The 24086-nt window shown below is 36.2% G+C and overlaps 1 pseudogene; it reads left to right on the forward strand.

The window, feature by feature from the left end:
- The window catches only part of LOC132024101 (S-formylglutathione hydrolase-like), a 28953-nt pseudogene extending 13017 nt beyond the window's left edge, over positions 1-15936 (forward strand).
- Positions 15937-24086: the final 8150 nt, after the last annotated feature.

Consider the following 24086-nt stretch of genomic DNA (forward strand, 5'->3'; position numbering starts at 1 on the left):
ACTTTTTTTTGAACCAAAATGCAAAATCCACACCGAAAATGTTAATTATGAACTTTAATGCATCAAATAATATAATGGTAAAATAAGTAAAGGAAAAAATCCAGTAGATTACAGAAAATTTTAGCATCTGTTTTTCATGAGAAACCAAGTGGTCAAAAGATAAATGATAGTATGTAGAGGATTTGAGAAATATAACAGGATTGTAAATTTTGAATTCTATAGCATGCAAGCATAGACTAACTCTTTTTGTAGCCCCTGAGGACATTTATTAAAATTAATCCTAAAATAACACCCAAAGAATTATTCAATAAACTTTAAAAATGAGATATATATTATTTCTAGAGTAAAAGAATGTTCTTCTACATTATTCTTGGGTTAATGGCACTGGGATATTTAGGATGATCTTTTTAAAAAATATTTCGTTTATTTATTTATTTATTTATTTATTTATTAGAGAGAGAGAGAGCAGGACAGTGAGCAAGGGAATACAAACACAGGGAGTGGGAGAGGGAGAAGCAGGCTTCGCACAGAGCAGGGAGCCCGATTTGGGGCTCGATATGGGGCTCAATCCCAGGACCCTGGGATCATGACCTGAGCTGAAGGTAGATGCTTAATGACTGAGCTACCCAAGTGCCCTATTTAGGATAAACTTAATGGCAGTCATAACCTTAATATGTCAAGAGTGCTTATAAAATAAGTAGAGAAATCATGAATTATTCTGTTTTTCAAAAAGAGTAAAAGACATAAATTCGATGAAATTCACAAAAAACAAGTAGGTCATAAGCCTATAAAATGTTTGAAAATATTTAATCAAGGACAGAACTTTTAAAAGCTATGCTTTGTGGGGCACCTGGGTGGCTCAGTGGGTTAAGCCTCTGCCTTCTGCTCAGGTCATGATCTCAAGGTTCTGGGATCGAGCCCCGCATCGGGCTCTCTGCTCAGTGGGGAGCCTGCTTCCTCCTCTCTCTCTGCCTGCCTGTCTGCCTACTTGTGATCTCTATCTGTCAAATAAATAAATAAATAAAATCTTAAAAAAAAAGTTATGCTTTGTACTTATTTTGAAGCAAATGATATTTTAACATACAGTGTATATAAACCAAAGGGAGAAAAGAGTGTAAATTAGTATTTCCTTTCTTGGGACCAATTTAAAAATAATAAATTAGTATTTCCTTTCTTGGGGCCAATTTAAAAATAACACTTTAAAAATATAGTTATTTTTAAAACAGAAGTTCTCCTTCTAGGAATTTGTCCTGTGGAAGCAGTTAAGTTATGTGACCTTGTAAGTAAGGAATTAGGCACTAGGATGTCCATGACAGTGTTATTTATGAGAATAAGAAATTGGAAATAACCCAAATTTCAGATGTGTTACTGGTTAACTAAATCATGATACAGTTACAGCCACAAAAAATTTTGTTGTTGAAATATGACATGGTAATTTGTTTATAATATATGACTCATTTAAAAAACCTGCTTACTAAACTCTTGTAGGATATATTCCATTTTTATTAAAATATATGAATATAAAACATGGCTATGCACTGAATTGTTCATAGTGACTTTAACTGTATATGGATGATATTAAATTTCTTCCATCTGCTTAACTTTATTTCTCATTATTCTGCAAGACACATATGTGACGAAAAAATAGTGTCTGTTAATAGTTTTAAGAAGTCATGTCTCCAGTTTTAAATGCATCTAGAAATTCATTCTTCAAGTTAGCAGTGCCATCTGCTGATCATGTTGGGAGTGTTCCCTCGAACAACAAAAAATTTGAGAACATAGGAAAGTCAATAATTATCAGAATCAAACATTGTAACATATTTAAGAAAAAAGAGGAATGTATAAGAAGAAATCTTGTGACATTCACTTAGTTTAACTTACGTCTGATACCATTAAAATGGTTTTCAAAATCTGAAATATGGACTCTAATATTCTCTTTTCCCTTTGTTTTACATTGTAGCTCTATCATCTTGAATTTATAGCCTCCCCTTTCATAGAAATTATCCAATTACAGGATTGTAAATTTTGAATTCTATCAAAATCATTCCCCAAAAAGTACAAAACCAAAAAAGGAAAAAAAAAAAAAAAAGAACCAAAAGCAAAAAACACAACCAAACCCTAAGTTATAGCTTTCTTGGTACATATACAATAACTACAAAAAAATTTCATTCAAAAAAATATGAATATGAATTCTAGCCAAATATAGCTGTTAACAAGCAAATTGTAATGAATTCCAAGGGTCAAGTTGAAGTCATAAATAGGAAAATGAATCAGGTCAGAAGTGCAGGTAAAGATAAACAAGAAACAAATAAGGAAAAATTGTTTAGGACAATGGTAGTGAAAAAGAATGTGTTGATGGACCTCTTTTATATGAAGGAGTATCTGTCACAGAGATAAGTCCAATAGCCTATAGGAAACAAAGAAGAAATATACAGCCTACATTTTCCTAATTTGTCCAAAAGGATTTAATAAAAGATTTGTCAAATATATTCACACTTCTGGATTGTATCTACAGTAATCCCCAACTCTATTCATCCTGTCAAAAAAAAAAAAAAGAGGAGTCCAGATAATATGGGTTTTTACAGCAAACCCATGTTCAACTAATGCTTCATCTTAGCAGTTACACACTATCTTTTCAATAACCATTCTATAACACTATTGAGGCACAAAATCAAAATTGCTATAATTATATTAATCCATCTTTCATGTTGAGAAAACTTCAACAGTATTTGCCCACTTGGGATGTCTATGCAACTGTCCCATGTCCCCTTGATATCTCAGAGACGCTTGGTAGTGATTCTGGTGTTGCAAAAGAAATTGCTCTTTGAGCAGAAGCCTGAACTTCAACATGTCTTTTGCTGAAAAGCATCTCGTGCAGCTTTGTGGGATGTTTTTGCTTTAAAAAACAAAAAACAAAAAACATTATTTTCAAAGTTACTTTTAATCAAGTTGATGACAGTATATTAAAAATATAAATATATTAAATTTTAAATATATTAAAATCCACCACTTAAAATTGGTGGCATCTGGAGAGCCCAAAGCAAAGGCAGTGGTGTAAATTCCAACCTCCCAACATAGCCTCTTTAAAAAAAAAAAATCAGAATAATAAGGACAAATAAAACTATGCAAAACTTTTGTAGTAGAGGTCCAAAGTTTAAATTATGTGTAAAATTAGAAAAATACAAACCAAAGACCAGTGAACTCATATTCCTGACAGAAGTAATTTGAGAGCAATAGCAGCCCATTCAAAACTGCATGAGAGAGAAAGGGAACTGTCAGTGGACCCAAGATAGATCTAAAAATCACTTTGAGGGAAAGAAAATCAACCCTAAGTGTAAAAATACTGAAGAGGAGTAGTGACCTTGTTAAATGGGCTTAAAAATGTACAGAGGACATAAAGAAGCAATTGGAAAAGAGTAAATCTTGAGGGGGAGATAAGGCTTAAAAAGATGAGAGAGACTTGTCTTGGAAAATTCACAGTGAATGGGGAAATTTAAGATCCTGGAAGACAAAAGGAAATAAAAATGTCAAAAAGCACACATTTTTCTTTACTCCCTACAGAAAAACAAGCACCATCTCGAAAGAAATTACACTTTGTTATATTGACAGAAGAAGGTGTTTTTGAATTAAGAATCTCATAAGGGGCACCTGGCCCTTGAGGAACTGTTCCTCAAACAAAAGAAAAGCAAAGCAGAAGGAAACTATAATACAATATTCCAAGTGGAATTAGATATGCTGAAACCAGCATTTGGGAATTAAAGCAAAACAGAACAGAACAGATTGGATCAAAAATCCAAGAGCCAAAAATAGGAAGAAATAAAATGGGAATTGATCAAACTGGAGCAGGGGAATCATATAAAAAATAAAGACTAAATTATGAAGAACCCAAGAAGAAAAGATATGAGTAAACATTTAATAAAGTGCAATGAATGACAGTAAGAAAACAACAATGGAAATGAAAAATAGAGATTTTTTTTTTAAATGCCAAAGGAAAGGGACTAAGATGGTATTCAATCACAGAAGAACTAGCTTAAGTATAATTGCAGTTTCAGAAGGAGGAAAAATTAAACAATACAACAGAACTAATAGTTAAAAGTATAATCTGATAGACTTTCTGGAAACAAACCAGACCTATATTTACATACGGAAAGGGCCCACCAGATAGAAGGAAAAATTGACCCACTACGATAAATATGGTGATATACCCTATTAAACTTATGAGTCTTAAAGTAGTATAGTTTAAAAATGAGGAAAAAGATTCTCAAGGCCACCAGTTTAAAAAAAATCAAATAAGTTATAAGAACAAGATTATTAAACCAGCGTCAAATTTCTTAGAGAAACATAAATAAAGCAAGGCATCAGTTGGCAGCATTTTCAAACAGCTCCAAGAAAGGAGGTGTGAACCAAGAATTATGTAAAGGCAAGTTGTCTTTCATCTATTAGTGCTAATATGCTAGAGAGCAGGACATTCTATACTCAACAGCCTTTCTTAAGAAATCTACTAGAGCAAGAGCTTCTTCTAACCAAAGATATGACTGCTGAAACTTCAACCAAAAAAAGGCTAATGGCACACATTTAATATATTTGGTTGTAGATCTAAGTAAGACCAAAACAAAAACGTGGACAAGGATGTTAGAAGAATATGTTGTATGCTATATATTAGAAGTTATTCTTTGATGAGTATAAACAATGCAACTAAAATATGAGAGGAGAAGGGACAGCCAAAGAGGAAGGTAGAATAATTTTGTTCTTCTTTTAATATAGGGAATAGGGGAGAGTAAATGGATATCAGAAAAACTAATAAAATACTGAGTAAAAGGTTAAAGAAGAGAGGACTAAAGGCATTTAAAAGGAGTAAGAAGGATAACACTAGAACTTTCTAAATAGCAAAAGAGATTTTAAAAGGTAAAAGGGTGAAGAAAAGATACAATATATAGAAAAAGAACTCAACAAATGTATATTGTAACTATAAAATGATATGATAGACTTGAGATAACAAACACCAAACTGATAATAAGATCTCAAGGAAGGGACATCTGGGTGGCTCACTTGGTTAAGTGTCTGCTTTCAGCTCAGGTCATGATCCTAGGGTTCTGGGCTCAAGTCCCTCATCAGGCTCCTTGTTCAGCTTGGAGTCTGCTTCTTCCTCTGCCTGTTCCTCACCCTGCTTGTGCACTCTCTCTGACAAATAAATAAATAAAATCTAAAAGAGAAAAAAGATCTCAAGGATATATAAAGCTTTAAACTCTGGTTTAAGCCTCCTTAAGTGCATGTGGCAATTACAAAAATTGACCATAGATCATGTCATGAGGAAAATAGCAGCGAGGATCATAAAGTAGAAATATTCTGCATTATCTATCACAAAGCCAAAAAATAAACATTACAACAGAAGTCCAACTGAAAATTTGAAAGCGTTCCGTTCAACTCTTGTCTAATAGATGGTGAGGGAATACAAACTGAAATTACAGAATTTTTGAAAACTCATGATAATGAAAACACTATGTATCAGAATCTGTTGGATATATTTAAAGTACTGATCAGAAGCAACTTCATAGACTTAAATTTTTATGAATAAAAATGAAAGAATGAAAATAAATGAATCAAATTTCCAGATCAAAATACAAGGGCAGGGGAGACAAACAGAATAATAAAGATAAATAATGCAAACCAAAGAAAGAAATAAGCAAGGAAGTAGTAAAAATAAAATCAGGAATTGTTGAGGTTTAGAAGAGAAAACAGTAGATCTAATTCATAAATAAAATCCCCATTTTGTAGCAAGATAAAATAGACAAAATTCTACTAATTTAATCAAGAAAAAAAGTTTAAAAATACACAATGAGAAATTGAGTAGAAACAAATTGAGGCAGAAAGCATTTAAAAATCACAAGGGACTGCTTTATAGATGTCGATACAAATAAAATTTTAAAGCCTTGAGAAAATAGATAATTCCTTAAGAAAACTGTATTTGATTCCTAGGGCTGCCATAACTAAGGACGACAAATTGGTGTTTTAAAACAAATTCTCATTGTGTTCTTGGTTCACCTTTTTTACAACAAGAATGAAAAGCATACCAGAGTCCAGTCCTTTCCTTTAGTTTTGTGTGTAAGTCCTTAAAGAAAAATGTCTTCTTAATTTATTATTTTACACTTGCAAACCAAGCTTGATGTCTTTGCTTTTCAAGTGCAGTGTGTCTCCACTTATGAGTTTCCCCCTTACTCAATAATGCCCCCTGGTCAATGAAATTATCTTAATGTTCTAATCTCGATATATTCTGCTAGTAATGGATTGGAACAGATGGAATAGAGATGGTATTATAATGTGTTTGGTTTTATTGCATTACAATATAATTTTTAAAAATATGTAGGAAATTATATGAAATATGTGCTAAAACTTAGAGGCGCAACTGGAGTAGGTTAAAAGCCTCCTGAAGCAATAATGAGAGTTGGGATAGATCTTGATTACAGAGTCAGATAACGACAACTGTGACACAGATAAAGTCACTGTGGGTAGCTTAGAGTATATTCCTTCAGTCATTACGTTTGCGTATACACAACACATAAACACACAATACATGCATGTACCTTCATTTCTAAAAATGGGGAAAGTATTTTTTTAATAATTATTACTTTGCTCTTATTTTTATTTTATTTTTTTTTAAGATTTTATTTATTTATTTGACAGATCACAAGTAGGCAGAGAGGCAGGCAGAGAGAGAGAGAGAGAGAGAGAGGAGGAAGCAGGCGCTCTGCTGAGCAGAGAGCCGGATGCGGGACTCAATCCCAGGACCCTAATAGGATCATGACTTGAGCCGAAGGCAGAGGCTTAACCCACTGAGCCACCCAGGCGCCCCTGTTTTTATTTTTTAACTGCTACAATGTTGTATAATTTTTAACTTTTATTTGGTATTTTATGGACTTACAACAAGCCAAATGAATATTTTAACGAAACAATATTAATTCCTTAAAAATACAAACAATTTTAATTCTTAATATTATTTACGTTTTGTGATTATTGAGTTTGTATCATACATCTCTTATTGGACTTTTAGCTTATTTTTAAAAATGCTTCAGTATTATAAAATAAGGCTTTTGTGAGAGAATTATTATAGATGTTTTTTGTAATATTCCCAGTATTTTAATTGAAAACAAGTCACAAAATTACTGTGAAGTAAAGAAACACAAAATGATACATTTGCTAAATAAACCCAGGAGCTTATGAAAACATCAACGCAATACACAAAATTCTCATAAGGAATAAGGAAAAAATAAGGATAAGGAATAAAGGATAAGGAAAACACAAATACTTGTTTATGAAGGCTAATACCTTATACTTCCATACCACCAAAAAGGAAAAAATTGCTTGAGTAAGAAAGTAAGAGACAAATAAAATAAATAAAATAGGAGTATAATTCAGAAAGACTGCAGATGAGAAAGATAGAAGTAATCAGCTCACATGGAGGTGTGGTGGCGGCCGATGAGCAAGGAATCAAGAGACTCCTTGCTCCACACTAAAAGGAATTCCAGAACAACTACAATAACAGGGGAAAATAAGCATTAAAAAGTCACATAGGGGTGCCTGGGTGGCTCAGTCAGCCAAGTGTCTGACTCTTAACTTTGGCTCAGGTCATGGTCTCAGGATCCTGGAATTGAGCCCCATGTTGGGCTCTGGCTCAGTGGGGATTCTGCTTGGGATTCTCTCTCTACCTCTGCCACACCCCACTCACACTCTCTTGTTCCGTCTCTCTCTAAAATAAATAATCATTTTAAAAAGTCATGGAGAAGATAACTCATTTGGAGATGATTGTCTAAAATGGCAGGATGAGGCCTGAAGTACAGGATATCTCAGAATAGATCATAGCCAATGTAAAAAAAAAAAAAAAAAAAAAGAGGTTCTGGAAAATAGGTTTCCTCCAGCCACTGTAACGACCAAATGAACTCAGGGTATAAATAACTCTCACAGATGAGAGCAATACCAAAATATAGTCCTAGTGTTCGCCAGTGGCAGCACTGATATTTGCTGATGGTATTTGCTGCCGAGTTAACATTTTTCTCTAGTACTACACTTAGATGATCTGTAAGTTTAGAATTCCGGGTAGCTCATTAAGATGTACCATTGATGGGAACTTTCATGTCTAACGGCCCATGACAACACCATCAGCCCTTAACAAGGGGCCAGAGCTATTTCTAATAAAGGAGTTGCAATTATTATTATTACTATCACCACAGTTCCTTTTTTCTTTTAAGGGTTTATTTATGTATTCGAGAGAGAGAAAGAGAGTACAAGCCAGGGGAGAGGCAGAATAGGAGGGAGAGGGACGAGCAGACTCCCTGCTGAGTACGGAGCTGGGGCTTAATCCAAGGACCCTGAGATCATCACCTGAGCCAAAGTCAGACACTTAACTGACTGAGCCCCCTAGATACCCCTCACCACAATTTCTTACTAGAAGTTTGTGGTGACACAAATGAAAAAATCTCTATGAGATGTGAATATAAACATATTGTTTATTGACACCATCTGTTGCGATTGCTTCAGTTTGACTTTTTGCAGGTGGAAGGACACAGATAATGCATTTGGCCTTGACATACCAAGGTTCTATCACAGAGGTTGAATACAAAATTCTGCCCAAAAGGAATACCAAGCCCCCAAATTTGAGCACTCATACTCCTCTCAAATAAGGGTCTGGGAATGGAAGGCGCTTGATTTTAAGCACATGAGCCACGGGAGGGCAGCAGAGACACAATTTTAACACTAAGGTCATTTACCATCCATTGACCAATCAATGGATTTATTCTTTTAACACGTAAGGAGTGACTACTAGGTGCAAGGCATTCACCTTTAATTATCACCAAGGTCATATGTAAACTATTTCATTAATTATTTCTATTGCGAAAGAACATTTAACAGACATTTCTATCTGAATCCCCGCTGTGTCTAGTACAGACTGAAATCTTACAGATTTTTGCATAATACAATTGAGAAGTCATAAAATTGTAGAATTTTAAAGATAGTATGAAACTTACAGAACACCCATATTTACTAATTTCTCTCCTGAACAATGTTACTATCTTTTCTGTTCATTCCTGTCTGTTAAATATTTGTTGGTTTTCTTTTGACCTTTTGGTCAAACTTTAGGAAAATAGAGAGGAGTGAAAATGGAAATAAAATGCAGCCATAGGTAACTTTCATTAATGTTTGATCTAATTCCTCCCAGTGAAATATATGTAGATGTATGTTTATTTAGTTTTCAGATTTGATCTTGGGATCTATAGATATCGCTTAAAATGATGCTATAAAACGGGGATGCCGTATCCATATCAATAAATTTAAAGAGAAAATACCAATGACATAAAACTTTTTCAGAATGTCAGTATTTTTAAGGCACCTGGGTGGCTCATTGGGTTAAAGCCTCTGCCTTTGGCTCAGGTCATGATTCCAGGGTCCTGGGATCCAGTTCAGAATCGGGCTCTCTGCTCAGCATGGAGCCTGCTTCCTCCTCTCTCTCTTCCTGTCTCTCTGCCTACTTATTATCTCTGTCTGTCAAATAAATAAATAAAATCTTTAAAAAAAAAAAGTTCAGTATTTTTTATGTTACACTGTGTGGACCCAAACAATTTATCCAGATGGAGTTCTCATCTCTCTACTGTTTCTCTAGAGCAGTTCATTTTACTTTATACCTTGCTTAAAAAAAAAAAAAAAAAAAAAAGATTTAAGTTGATTTTGGAGATGCCTTGTATTTTGATCCATCATAAAACATAAAGCAAGAAGAAGCCACTTAATATTCTCAGTACGAAAGATCGGACATTATTGATTTTAGGATGAATATTTTCCTGAACTAAATAGCTAAAATAATATAAATAACTAAAATGTATGAGGTGGGGAAAAGAGAAGATGCTTAACTATGTGCATTTACCATCAGATGTCTGAATTCATGCAGTCAAGTAGTGAGGCTAAGGATAATTTTTCTTATCTCACACTCTTGTCATTGTAAAATGACCTTACCAAGATGAATGGGAAGAAAGCATAGTTCAACTTTCGACTTACTCCTTTAGCAAATTACTATCCTAGGATGTGCTAAGGCTGTATTTCACATCATGAGGTTTGCAGAGCAAACCAAGTATAGTGCCTATTCTTGAGGGGTATACAGTCTAGCAGGAGTGAGACAAGGAAATCACTTGCTGTGATACAGTGTGAGGCCCGGAGTGGTGTGTGGTGTGTGAGAAGTTCACCTTTGCCTGTAGCTCAGGAGCAGAGAGCATTTGACTGCCTAAGAGGCTCACCTGCCCACGCTTTAGTTCTTGAAGTTTAGCCAAAGAGATGTTTAGGCTAGAAACTAAAGGTCATGGGGAAAGAGTCAGACAAGGTGGGGGAGGAAGAGCATTTGGCCAGGGAAACAGCATGCAAAGGCCTGTTGGTGAATGGTTACTAATTCATTATCAGCAAGGGAGGCGAGGTAAGCTAAGAGGCAAACGGTAAAGGTCTTTGTAAACCATTATTAAGGAGTTTGAACTTTATCATGCAACTTAATTTTAACTTTACAAAGTGAATTCTAGGGGTGCCTGGGTGGCTCAGTGGGTTAAGCCTCTGCCTTTGGCTCAGGTCATGATCTCAGGGTCCTGGGATCAAGCCCTGCATTGGGCTCTCTGCTCAGCAGGGAGCCTGCTTCCCCCTCTCCCTGCCTCTCTGCGTACTTGTGATCTCTCTCTCTCTCTCTCTGTCAAATAAATAAATCTTTGAAAAAAAAGTAAATTCTGGCTCATGTGTGGAAAATGGATTCAGGTAGAAAATACCAGAGGATGGAGGTCCAAATTACATCTACAAGATGATGAATACATTTTATTATAATTGAAAGAAAATCATTGATTCGTTCCAAAAACTAATATAGAATCTAGACCTAGCAGGAGTTTGATGTATATTTAATAGTGACTGTAAGGATGAATAGATTTGTAAACAATTTAACATCCATACTTAGTCTTCCTTAGGAAGAAAACTGGCCTATTCTTACTCTGTCTACAACAATGTCAATATCACTATCCTAATGCCACTTATTTATATTTCTAAATCAATATCACTGACTCGGAGTTGTACACATTGAAAAAGTCAGCTGCCTAATCCTCTACTACCACTGTCAAGAATTGGAAAAGTTTTATTTTTTTAAAAAAGATTAATTTATTTCTTTCAGAGAGAGAGAGAGAGAGAGAGGGCCCAAGGGGTCCTGGGGTGGGGGGTGGGAGGCAGAGGGAGAGAGAGAATCTCGAGCCGACTCCCTAGTGACCCGTCCCATGACCCAGAAACCATGACCTGAGCCAGAGTCAAGAGTCAGTTGCTTAACTGACTGGACCACCTAGGTGCCTCGAAAAAGTCTGATTTTTCTCTAAGAGTATGCTTCCGTTTCATAGAGGAAGAATCTACTTCCTTTGTTGGATGTCTTTTACTGGTGTTACTGCTCTAGTCTATCAGCTTCCCTTGGGGAGTTTATTTTGGCAGTCTAGTCATTTGTTCAGTGTTTATCCATAAAATGGACAAGACTAGATAAAAATTCACCCTATTTTATAGTTCCAATTAAAAAATGAGACCTGCATCTCCAAAAGGCATATTATTGCACAGATCGTACATACTGCCCATAAAATATTGTTCCCTCAGGTACTAGTTAGCCTTAGGGTCAGAGGGAAAATCAGAAGGGAAATGTCTGATTATAACAAAATATTCGTGTAGTACTGTGTTTCTTGGGTAACAAACATCCTCTTTGTCTGCTGTTTGTTAAGAAACAAGCTAGGAGGAATGGAAATTCTTTTTCCAATTTATTTTCTTTAAGAAACTTTTTGATGGAATAATTTCAAAACTGCCGTGCCTGGGAATAACATTTTTTAAGCATGGCAAAGTATTATAGGAGCAGATGGTGCTGAAGGACTTCTTAAATATGAGAGAAAATTACATCCAAACAAAAGACAGTAAGTCAAGGAGACACTTGAGTTATCTATAGCTATTAATATTTTAATTTGATCATTTGGTATCTGTGATGTTCCTTGGAACTGCTTAAATATATTTCAAATTTGTCTTTTGAATTGCAATTTAATTGTAATTTGTTGTCAGAAAAATAGAAAGGAAAACAAACTGAGTAAGAGCATTCCTTCAGGAATTTTTAAAGATGCAAAAAATAGTTTTCACATATAGTCATGAAAGGCACATGATATTTCCAAGACCCAGATGGCTTGAGTAGAAATATTAACATTTTCTAAGCCAAAAAGAAAAAAATTAAGTGGATGGAATAGTTTGCCTTTTATGCTTAAATTCATTCAAAGGTATTCCATCATTTTAATCACACGAAAATATATTTGAAAGAGCATTCAAACAATTGCAACTACCTCCAACCCCCACCCTCCTGGGGTAAGTGAATGTTATTCTTCCTATTTGCATATGCAGAAAGTAGCAATTAACAATTCATGGATTAGTGAATATAGGTGATTCTCAGTTTCACAAGGATAAATTAATGCAGGTGATAATTGTGAGAAACATCAGAAGTTAATTCTGTATGGGTGAATGGTGGGAGGGAAGTGGACGATTCAGGAGGTAGGATTGTTGAAGATAATAACTTTGTTTTGGACATGTGGAGTTTGAGATGCCCACAGAAAACTGGATGGTTGATCCAAGTTGTTAATGATTTAACAAGTCGAGAGTTTGGAAAAAGGTCTGGGCTGGAAATGGAACTTTGCATGTCATGCATATCTGAAAGTGGATGAGGCCACTCAAGGATAATGTGTAGAGTATGATAATATGAGGCCAAAACGCGAGTATGCATCAGAAAAGCTTTTAAGTGGTGGGAGGAGAGGGCAGAGGCTAAAAGCCTGTCCAGAGAAAGCAGATGATCACAGGATGAGCAGTTTCTATCACCTACTGACATTAATTGCAAATATTTACCGAGTAAAGTCGAGCATGACAGTCTTTACAGAAATGGTGTTCTTTTCTTCACAACCTTGCAGTGAACACTTTGAAGTGGAATGTTCTAGCTAATTTCATGTTTAGCATGAAACCAAGATGAATGAAAAGGAAAACAAGGTATGCAAGTATAGAGCATAGAATCAGGTTCAGTTTATATTCCAGGGAGCAAGTTCTTGAGGAAAGCCAAAGCTAGAAAGGAAACCAAATGACAATATTGGGAGCTACGCGGTGGAAATGACAGTTCTGGTCAGAATGGCGTATTCAAGAGCTAGCAGCTCCTAGTTTACCTTGTCCAGAGTTCACATGAAAATATTGACAAAAATCAGGAGATGATGACAATCCAAAACAATAAACAGTGAAAATGAATATTAACAAACTGTTAGAACCCAGAAGAAGGGATGCATGGTTGGCTCAGTCAGTTAAGTGTCTGCCTTTGGCTTGGTCATGATCCCAGGGTCCTGGGATCGAGTCCCACGTTGGGCTCCTGGCTCAACAGGGAGCCTGCTTCTCCCTCTGCCTGCTGCTCCCTCTGCTTGTGCTCTCTTTCTCTATCTTACACAAATAAATAAAATCTTTAAAAAAAAAAAAAAGAACTGGGAAGAAATTTTCAGTAATTCCTGGGCCAACAAAGGTTGATTTATTTTAAAAATGAATAGTGCTCTATATAATTTTCACTTTGTGGAACGGAGCTGCTCCTGGCACACAATGGTCTGTGGGATCACTAGTTACTACTGGAAGCCTCAACTTCTTCATTAGTAAACCTTACTTACTAGGATTTCTGTGGATTAAAGGAGCTAATGCAGACTAATTGCTTATCAGAGAGCTTGGTACAAAGGAATTAATAAATAGTCAGTAGTTCTTAAATGGATCTTACCCCAAGTTGCCAAAAATTATTGATTAAAAACAGGAAAGAAGGAGCATTCAAAATAACAAATGTTGACAGTAGAGGCTGACTGCCTGTTGCCAGAATCTGGGAGGAATGTTCTCTAATCACTAGCTTGAGTGAAACCCCATTTACGAAACAAGTGGGTTTTTTTCTGCTTCTTCACCTTGTGAAACAAAACTATTTATTACCATCATCACCAACGAATAGAACTTCCTCTATGCCAAGTACTGTGTGATGTGTGTGTTCACTTGGGCTCTAAGCATCCCCGTCCATCAGCCCTGGTCAGGGCATCTGGAATCTATGGAATCACATGCAAATTACGAATTTTTCTGGAGAGAGGATCTATAGCTTTCGTAAGCTTCTCAAACTGTTGTGTGCCTTCCTCCTGCCCCCATAGACTAAGAAAAAGTGTCAGTAGAACCTTCTCATTTTACTGAGAGCCCAAATGGGCTGTCACCCCATCAGGTCTTGTTTACTTGTATTGATCACCCAGAGCCTCTATACCCTCAATCATGAGCTTTCAGACTGGTGAGAATGATCCTAATTTTGCAAGGGAGAAATATACATATTATTGATTTTATTTTTACTAAAATCTGCCTAATGTCTTATTCCTGGTTTTGTTTTGTTTTGTTTTGTTTTGTTTTGTTTTTAAAGATTTTATTTATTTATTTGACAGAGAGAGATCACAAGTAGGCAGAGAGGCAGGCAGAGAGAGGAAGGGAAGCAGGCCCCCTGCTGAGCAGAGAGCCCGATTCGGGACTTGATCCTATGACCCCGAGATCATGACTTGAGCTGAAGGTAGCGGCTTAACCCACTGAGCCACCCAGGTGCCCCATTATTCCTGTTTTGAAAGATGGTTTTATCACAATCTTTATCATTTTCTAATAGATCTCTTGCCATTTTTATATTGGCTACTTCCTCTAAAATCTAGAATCTTGAGTCTAAAAGGTTCAGTTATCACACTACAATGCCATTCTATTTGGTTATTTGCTTATTTTCTCAGAATTTGGAAGTCACACATTCACATGTTTCCAAAAAAGCCAGCAGTTCCTTAAACTGAAGCCATTGCTTTAAAATGTGTATGAGAAGGTCACAAAAGGAACCAAATGTTCTCTCTCCACCCTATTATGAGACCTTCACTATCCAAAAAATAGAAAGCACTTAACGAAATTCAGGGATTGATTTGTCATTTACGTAAAACTGGATAAACACTTGCAGAGTAGGAGTGTAAAAACTGTTGAGCCTGCTAACTTCAAGCCTAGAAAATAAAAAATATGAGAGCTGAAACTGAATTATAAAATTGTAATATTAGAACTCTTTTGTGAAAATGGCCTCCAAATAATTACTTATTCAAAAGTCCGGTGGTTCCAATTTTTACTCTATACGCACTTTTCAGGCACTGATTTTTAAAAACTACCACAAGGCTTGCATTTTTAAAAAAGATTTATTTATGTATTTGAGAGAGAGGGAGAGAGAGAAAGAGTGGCGGAGGGAGAGAATGGTGAGGCAGAGTCCCCATGGAGCCTGACTCCGGGCTCGAGCCCACCCCCTATGAGATCATCTGAGTTGAAACCAAGAGTTGGACACTTAGCCAATTGAGCTACCCAGGAGCCCAAGTACAGAATGTATTCTTATGTAACTAGGGCGCTTCCCCAACTTATAAATGCCAGTTTTCCACTGGACCCCCAAAAGATGTCTATCTTTGGCCACTCCGTGAGAGGCCATGAAACTTTGATTTGTGCTCTGAAGAATCCTGGAAAATACAAATCTGTATCTGCCTTTGCTCCAATTTGCAACCCAGTGCTCTGTCTTTGGGACAAAAAATCCTTTAGTAGATATTTAGGGACAGGTCAAAATAAATGGAAGACTTATGATGCTACCCAGCTTGTAAGGTCCTACCCAGGTGCTCAGCTAGACATAATAATTGATGAAGGAAAAGATAACCAGTTCCTTCCAGGTGGACAGTCACTACTTGGTAACTTCATAGCTGCCTGCACAGAAAAGAAAGTCCCTGTTGTTTTTAGGTTTAAGAGGGTTATGATGATAGCTACAGCTTCATTGAAACCTTTATTCCTGATCACATCAGAGATCATGCAAAATACCCAAATGCATGAAGAACTTAAGAGAATTTCTTCAGGACTACAAAAAAAAATGTAATAAACAGAATTGCAGGGAAAAGGGATTTTATTTAAACTGTTGGATTTCATAGTGCTACAAATTCATCATCCATAGTTGAATCACTTTCTGAATAAACATATAAAACCTGAAAAAAGTAATTTTGAATTTCTCATTCTATGACTTTAAGCATTTTTTCATAATTTTCAAAGGTCATGAAATTTTTCTCATATATCTATGTGATGATATTGAAATTACAGTTAAAAATTTGCTTCAAAATGGTGTTTTGGTACTAAAATTTTTTTTCTCACTATTTCACAAAATCGTATTTATTTCATGAATGTCCTGCTCTAATAGTTAATTTCCTGTGCACTAATCTTTTGCTGTATAAAGTATGGTCTATGGATCAGCAGCATTAGTATCTCCTGAAAGCTTATTAGAAATGCAGAAATTCTACTCCAGTCCCACACAGACTGAAGTAGACCTGCCTTTTACAGGAATCCTCTGCACCTGAAGGTGATTCATATGCACTTGAAAGCAGTGGTTCTCACACCAGTCAGAAGAGCTAAAATTAATCAGTCAGGAAATGACAGATGTTGGCAAGGATGTGGAGAAAGGGGAACCCTCCTGTACCATTGGTGGGAATGCAAGCTGGTTCAGCCACTCTGGAAAACAGCATGGTTTTCTCAAAAAGGTTCCTCAAAAAGTTGAAGATAGAGCTACCCTACGACCAGCAGTTGCACTACTGGATATTTACCCCAAAGATACAAATACAGTGATCTGAAGAGGCACGTGTACCCCAATGTTTATAGCTGCAATGTCCACAATAGCCAAACTATGAAAAGAGCCTAGATGCCTAGATGTCCATCAATTAATGAATGGATAAAGAAGTTGTGGTGTACACACACACACACACACACACAGGAATATTATGCAGCCATCAAAACCCCTGAAATCTTGCCATTTGCAACAACATGGATGGAACTAGAGGGTATTAGGCTAAACAAAGTGAGTCAATCAGAGAGAGATAATTATCATATGATCTCCCTGATTTGAGGAATTTGAGAAACAAGACGAGGATCATAGGGGAAGGGAAGGAAAAATGAAACAAGATAAAACCAGAGAGGGAGACAAAACTTAAGAGACTCTTGGTCTCAGGAAACCAACAGGGTTGCTGGGGTGGGGTGGGTGAGGGATGGAGTGATGGACATTGGGGAGGGTATGTGCTATGGTGAGTGCTGTAAATTGTGTAAGACTGATGAATCATAGACCTGTACCTCCGAAAAAAAATAATACATTGCATGTTAATTTAAAAAAAAAAAAAAAGGAAGAGAGAAAGTGGTTCTCACTGTATGACCTCTGGAACAACAGCTTCTGCTGGGAATTTATTAGGAATGGAAATCCTCAGGCCCCATTCAAACCTACTGAATCAGCAACTCTAGCAATCTGTATTATCAGACTCCTGGTGATGGTTCTCATGATAAATTGGCTGCACGGTAAAGTCATTCTGTTGCACAATAGAGTCACCTGGGGAACTTTGAAAAATTTTAATGCCCAGGTTGCAACTCACACAAGTTAAATCAGTCTTTGTGACTGAGACCCAGGTATTAGTGTTTTTAAAAAGTCCTCAGGCATTTGGGGCACCTAGGTTGCTTAGTCACTTGGTTGTCTGATTCTTATTTTCAGTTGAGGTCTCCATTTCATGGGTTGTGAGATCAAGCCCTGCATGAGGCCCCACACACAGCAGGCAGTCTGCTTGAGATTCTCAGCACCTCCCCCTGTGCACATTCTATCTCTAAAATAAATAAATCTTTTTAAAAGAATTAAAAAAATTCCTCAGACATTCAAATCTGAAAATCTGTGTTTTAAAGGAGAATGACTATACAAATTCATTTTTTTGATTAATCCAACTAGCTATAGTTCTTAGAATAGCCATGAATTATTTGATGAAATGTGTTCTAGCGGAAAATAATTGACTGGCATTTTGAGCTGTTGCAAAAGAGTTTTGCCTTTTTTTTTTTTTTTTTTTTATTCTCCATTCATTCATTCTGCACTCTGTTTTTCTTCACTTGACCTACTGTAAATCCTCTGGTGGCACTGGTGCCACAAATATGGAAAACATTTCCAAGTGAAAATCAAGCCCTAAATTTAATACTCCTAGGGATTTAGAAAAGGAAACAAGAGAACAAAAGAGTGAAATACCTGTTTAAGTAAGGGGTAGAGCATAAAGAGGTAACTTTGTGTAAGAGGGATGGTAGGCAGTGCCTGCTAGCTGTTGAAAGACAGAAAGGAGGGAGCAGGAGTTATATTTTCTTAGAGAAGCACATACCATGGATTTTGGTTACAAAAAAAATTAAAAAGGCAAGGCAGGGGCTCAGCTCAGAGAGGTGTTGGTGCCAGCATTCAGGTGTTTCTGCAAAGTTGGGGATCACTTCAATGAGAAACTGGTAGTCAACATGTAACTAAGAGAAATCCGGTTTGGGAGACACCATAAAGACCATGTCCTCTTGATCTTAAATCATAGGGAAGATCCTGGATGGCAGTCAGAATTCCCAGGAAGTGTGGGAGAGGAATGAGGCCCAGTTCTAGTGGTTTAAAGAAATTCGTATTAATTATGGGGGTGGCTTTTGGGAAGTTCAAACATTATAACTTTTTGGCTTCATTAGTGAATCTATTACAAACTCCATTGCTCTTGTGTTCTCTCAAAATATTGCCAGGAATATAACTTGTCATACCTGTCAAGGGAGTGGCAAATGCTGCCTGAGAATATATATTTGTCCAGTATTAGTATTAGTTGGGGGACACAACTCCAGAATTATAAGAAATTGGTAAAAACCTACTTAATCATTTGTCAGAGATGAGAATTGTGTTTTTGAATATGTATTTCCCATCTTATTATAAACTCACATAAAATACCTGGGAAGTTCACAAGAGAGGAGGAACCCTAGAAGTTAATCCATAAACCAGAATCTATAAGCATAAATTGTATAAATTAGAAGGAAGAGCTATAGCAGATGTCCTTTTAGCATCCTAACCTTATCACGATTATTTGAGCAAGGAGCCTTCAACACTGAGAACTCTGTTGATTCTTCAAAGCAGGAAGTAAAGCTCATGAGACAAGCCACATGCTACTGATAACAGGTTGATTTGGAAAGTAGTGTGGCTAGATGAAGAAAGGCTCTTGACTGAGATCTTGGCCATGTACAGAGTAGCAGGAAAGTGCTTTGATTCTTCCTGAGTGAACACCAATACCAAGTGCACACGTTGCTGCTGAGAAAGTTTGGGCACCAGATAGTAAGGAGACGGACTCAAGCTAATCAGACACTCTTCAAAAAATTTTCCATAGAAGCCTAGGTTGTCTTTTCTGAAGATTATATCAATTCTCTCAACAAAAATCGTGAGGGCGTAGGGATAGAGAGGGGGTGATGAAGAAATGAAATTAGAAGTTTATAAGGAAAAGGGGCAACCAGAGAATCAGTGGCCAAAATTTGGAACTAATCTCTGTTGGTAGCTGGAGGGTGGAGATGGGAAGTCAGCCTGACACTGGAGAAATAGCACCTGGGAGCAGGGAATTGTCCCGAGTAACACCTGGAGAGTTTTCTGAGATGAATGAATGCCTTCCAGTCACCAAACATTTGGTTTAGAGTGGCTTCTAGTAGTTGATAGTTTTCAAGAAATTCATCCATCTCATCTAAGTTGTTGAATTTATGTGTTTAGGGTTGTTTGTAGTATTCTCTTACTGTCATTATAGTATCTGTGAGATCTGTAGTGTTATTTTCCCTTTGATGTTGGTAATTTGTATATTTTTTCTCCATGTTTTATCTGGCTGGAGTTTTATTAGAGATCTACTCTTTGGTTTAATTGGTTTTCTTTGATTTTCCTGTTTTCTACTCCATATATATCTCTTCAGATATTTAGAGAATACACTCCGTTAGTAATGTATGTACTATTTCCTTCCTTCTGCTTATTCTGGTTTAATTTGTTCTTCTTCACTAGTTTCTTAATGTGAGGTTAGATAACCAACTTGAAATTTTCTTTTCTTTTTTTTAATATAAGCATTTAATTTTGCAAATTTCTCTGTGAGTACTGATTTACCCATATTCCATAAATTAGGATAGGTTGCATTTTCATTTCCTTTCAGTTAAAAATATTTTCTAATTTTTCTTGAGATTTTTCTCTTGGCTCATTGGTTGTTTAATTTCTAAATGTCTTGGAATTTTCCAGATGTCTTTCTGTTATTGATTTCTTTTTTAATTCCATTTATAATGAGCACATACTTTGTATGACTTCAATGCTTATAAATTGATTAAGACTTTTTAATGGCCTAGAATATGATCTATTGTGGTGACTATTCTATGAATATTTTAAAATAATGCATATTCTGCTATTGTTGGATGAAGTGTTCTATAAATGGCAATTAGTGTTAAGTCTCCTATGTCTTTGCTGATTTTTCCATTTGGTTCTTCTACTGATTACTGACTGTAGCTATCTCCAACTGTATTTGTTAATTTGTCCACTTCCTCTTTTAGATCTCTCAGCTTTTGCTTCATGAAGTTTGATGCCTATTGTTAGCAGCACACATACTTAGGATTATTATGTCTTGGAGAATTGATCCTTTTATTAATATTTAATAATTAACTTAATGTCCTTTGTTATACTGATAATATATCCTTGTTCTAAAGTCTGCTCTGTCTGATGTTAATATGGCTACTATAGTATTCTTTTGATTGGTATTTTCATAATATATCTTTTATGTTCCTTTTACTTTTATCAATCTGTGTTTATATATAAAGTAGATTTCCTGTCGTCAACATATAGCTGAGTCTGCTTTAAAATCTAATCTGCCAGTCTCTGTTTTTAATTGGAACACATAGAAATGTAGAAGCCTTATATCCACATAGGTCCCTTTATGTTATAGTTGTTTTTTTTTTTAAAGATTTTATTTATTTATCAGAGAGAGAGAGAGAGGGAGAGAGAGTGAGGACAGGCAGACAGAATGGCAGGCAGAGGCAGAGGGAGAAGCGGGCTCCCTGCTGAGCAAGGAGCCCGATGTGGGACTCGATCCCAGGATGCTGGGATCATGACCTGAGCCTAAGGCAGCTGCTTAACCAACTGAGCCATCCAGGCGTCCTATATGTTATAGTTTTAATATACATTCACATACTCACACTGAAAGCCTCTCCAGACAATGAATTTTATACTTTTTGCATTTGACGATTATATTTAAAGGACTCAAAAGGAAGAAAATAATCTATTATATTTACTTTTATATTTATCATTTCTGTCACTCTTTACTTCTATAGTTCCAAGTTTCCCTCTGGTATTTTTCTTCAACTTTAAGAGCTTCCTTTAATATTTCTTTTAGAGCTGGTCTGCTAGTTCCTAGTTCTTCTAGTTTCTTGTCAGCTGAAAAGTCAATTTCTTCTTTTTTTTCTGAGACTCCAGTGACATGAATATTAGAACTTTGATATTGTCCCACAGGTAATTGTACCTGTGTTCTTTTTTTTTTCCCCCAAATCTTTTTGACTGTCCTTCAAACTGGATCATATTTACCTATTTTCAAGTTCACTAAGTATTTCCTCTGTCATCCCCTTTAGCCACTAATCTTTTAAAATTTTAGATAATGTATTTTTTTTAGTTTTTAAATCTCTACCTGGTTCATTTTTACAGTTTCTTTGCTCAAGAATTCTACTTGTCATGCATTTTAAGAATATTCACCTTTCTATGGAAGAAATGCCTCTATGTAGGTAGAATGTTATCTCTGCATGCAACAGTAAAACAGAAAAAAAAAAGATAAAAGGGAAAAACAATTTGAACACAAAGTGTCTGTGAGAGAAATACCTCTATGTCGGTGAAGTGTTATCTCTACATGCAACAGGAAAAGAAAGAGAGAAAAGGAAAAAAGAAAAAAAAACCAGTTTGAACAGAAATGTTGTTTAGAAGAAATGCCTCTATGTAGGTGAAATGTTATCTTTGCATGCAATAGTAAAAATAAAGAAAAAAGAAAAGAAAAATAGGAAAAAAAAAGTTTGAAGAATATTCACTTTTACCTTAGGGAGCGTGTGTATAATAATACCTCTTTTAACATCTTTGTCTGATACCAAACATCTAGGCCATCTTGGGGTTTGAATTTGTTAACTGTCTTTCCTTCAAAAGTGATCAGATCTTTCTTTTTCTCTGAAGTAATTTTGGGGTATATCCTGGATATTTGGGGTATTATATTGTGAAATTCTGGAGATGCCAATCATTGTTATGTTATGTTATGCTATGCTGTGTTATGTTATGTTATGTTAGCACACAATCAATCCAGTTAGGTTTAGACCACACGTTCTCTCTCTCTTTCTGTGGGTGGTGATTCTGATGTAAGCTTAGTTTTCAAACACTTTCCTGTGTTGCGTGGGTCTGCTCCATACATGCCCTGTGGAGAGGTTAGTTAGGGCTATGGATAGTGGTTTATATTGTTGCTCAGTTCTCAAAGCTGTTCTTCTTTGTGTCTGTTCATGCACTTGGAGCTCATGAATGACAACTTATATGTGTTCATACATAGAATTAGGGAATCTTCCTCTAGCTCTCTACTCCCTGGAATTTCCCCTATACTCTCTATCTCTTACAATAAAAAGCCAGAATTTCTTTGAGAGTTTTATCCCCCCACTCTGTATAGAGACTGTGCTACCAGGGCTGCCCTCAAAATGAAGTAGCAAGAGAAAGGGGAGAAAAAAAAATGTTGATTCCCTCCATACACTTTGGACCACAGGAGCTCTTTTCTTTGTTCTTAGAGCCAAAGACATGAGCTTTCTCTATAAATTTTAGGTACCCAAATTGCTGCTGCTATGTCTAATTACCCTAAGATTTGGTGGCTTTCCCTGACAAGTGTTTAGTATCTGACATTTCCATAGTTCAGAATTTCAGGTGTTGCTAAGTTGGGTTTTCTGGCTCAGAGCATCTCACAAGGTAGCAGTCATGATGCTGCCCAGGGCTGCAGTTATCTCAAGTCTTGACAGTGGAAGAGTCAGCTTCGGAACATACAGCTGTTGACAGGCTTCAGAAATTCCACTTTGAAGCTTACTACGTGACAGTAGACAGGCTGCTGGTTCTTGTTGGCTGTTGGCCAGAGACATGAGTTCCTTGCCATGTGGACTTCTCTATAGGGCATCTCATGACACAGCAGCTGGCTTTTTTCAGAACAAGAGAAGGAGAGGTGAAAGAGAGTGAAAAAATGGAAAATAGAGTCTTCTGAAACCTAATCTTGACAGTGACATCCCAACACTTTGTCATATTTTATTTGTTGGAAGTAAGTTCATTATGTCCAACCCACATTCAAAGGGAAAGAATTACAAAATGCCATGGGATATCAGGAGGCAGAGGTCATTAGGGGCCATGGGGGGCCATTTCAGAAGTTGACTCCACACTTTCTTCAACTAAATGCCTAGTGTGCATGATTTTAAAGAGCATATTGTATCTTCAGACCTTTTCCATATACCATGGAAGAATATAAAATACTGGCGCATGTTTGGTTTTCTTTCTTTCCTGGCAAACTTAGATTCCATCTGGGTTCAATAGACATTAAGGATGTTGAAAAATGCAAGACAGATCTAGAAAGAGCCAAGGATATGGAAAATAAATGTGGGTATGCTTGGTGCATCATTTTAATGCTAGAATCGTTTCCTAGTCTGAATATTGTTAGGCAAATGAAGTATAAGAAACATCTGGCTAGAAGAAAACAAGGCACAGATTAACAGGATGAACAGAAGTTAGTGGAGTATGTTATTTCATTTTAAACTCTTCAAGTTTGCAAACACTGTAAGTCTGAGATCAAATCACATTCCATAAGGGATAAATTAAGCTACTGAAATTGGTCCTTTATCAAGTAGTGAAATAAGAGAGAAGTTCCCATTTTTCTTCAGACTTTACATCAGCTTAAGACCCACTGAGTACATTAAAGCTCTTTGAAGGCTTAGAATCCTTAGTTATGAGGCTGGCAAGTTGAAGAATAGGTACGAGATCCTTCAAAGTGATAGATTTGCTTCTAATACTGAGTGACCGAGTATATTTTCTGAAGAGGTCCACGATAATTTCATTCCACGTAATTTTCTGCAGTGTTGAACTCACTGCTTCCCAGTCAAGAGGTAGAGTCTCTTTCTCCACTCCC

Source organism: Mustela nigripes, chromosome 9, assembly GCF_022355385.1.
Source record: "Mustela nigripes isolate SB6536 chromosome 9, MUSNIG.SB6536, whole genome shotgun sequence".
Taxonomy (NCBI): domain Eukaryota; kingdom Metazoa; phylum Chordata; class Mammalia; order Carnivora; family Mustelidae; genus Mustela; species Mustela nigripes.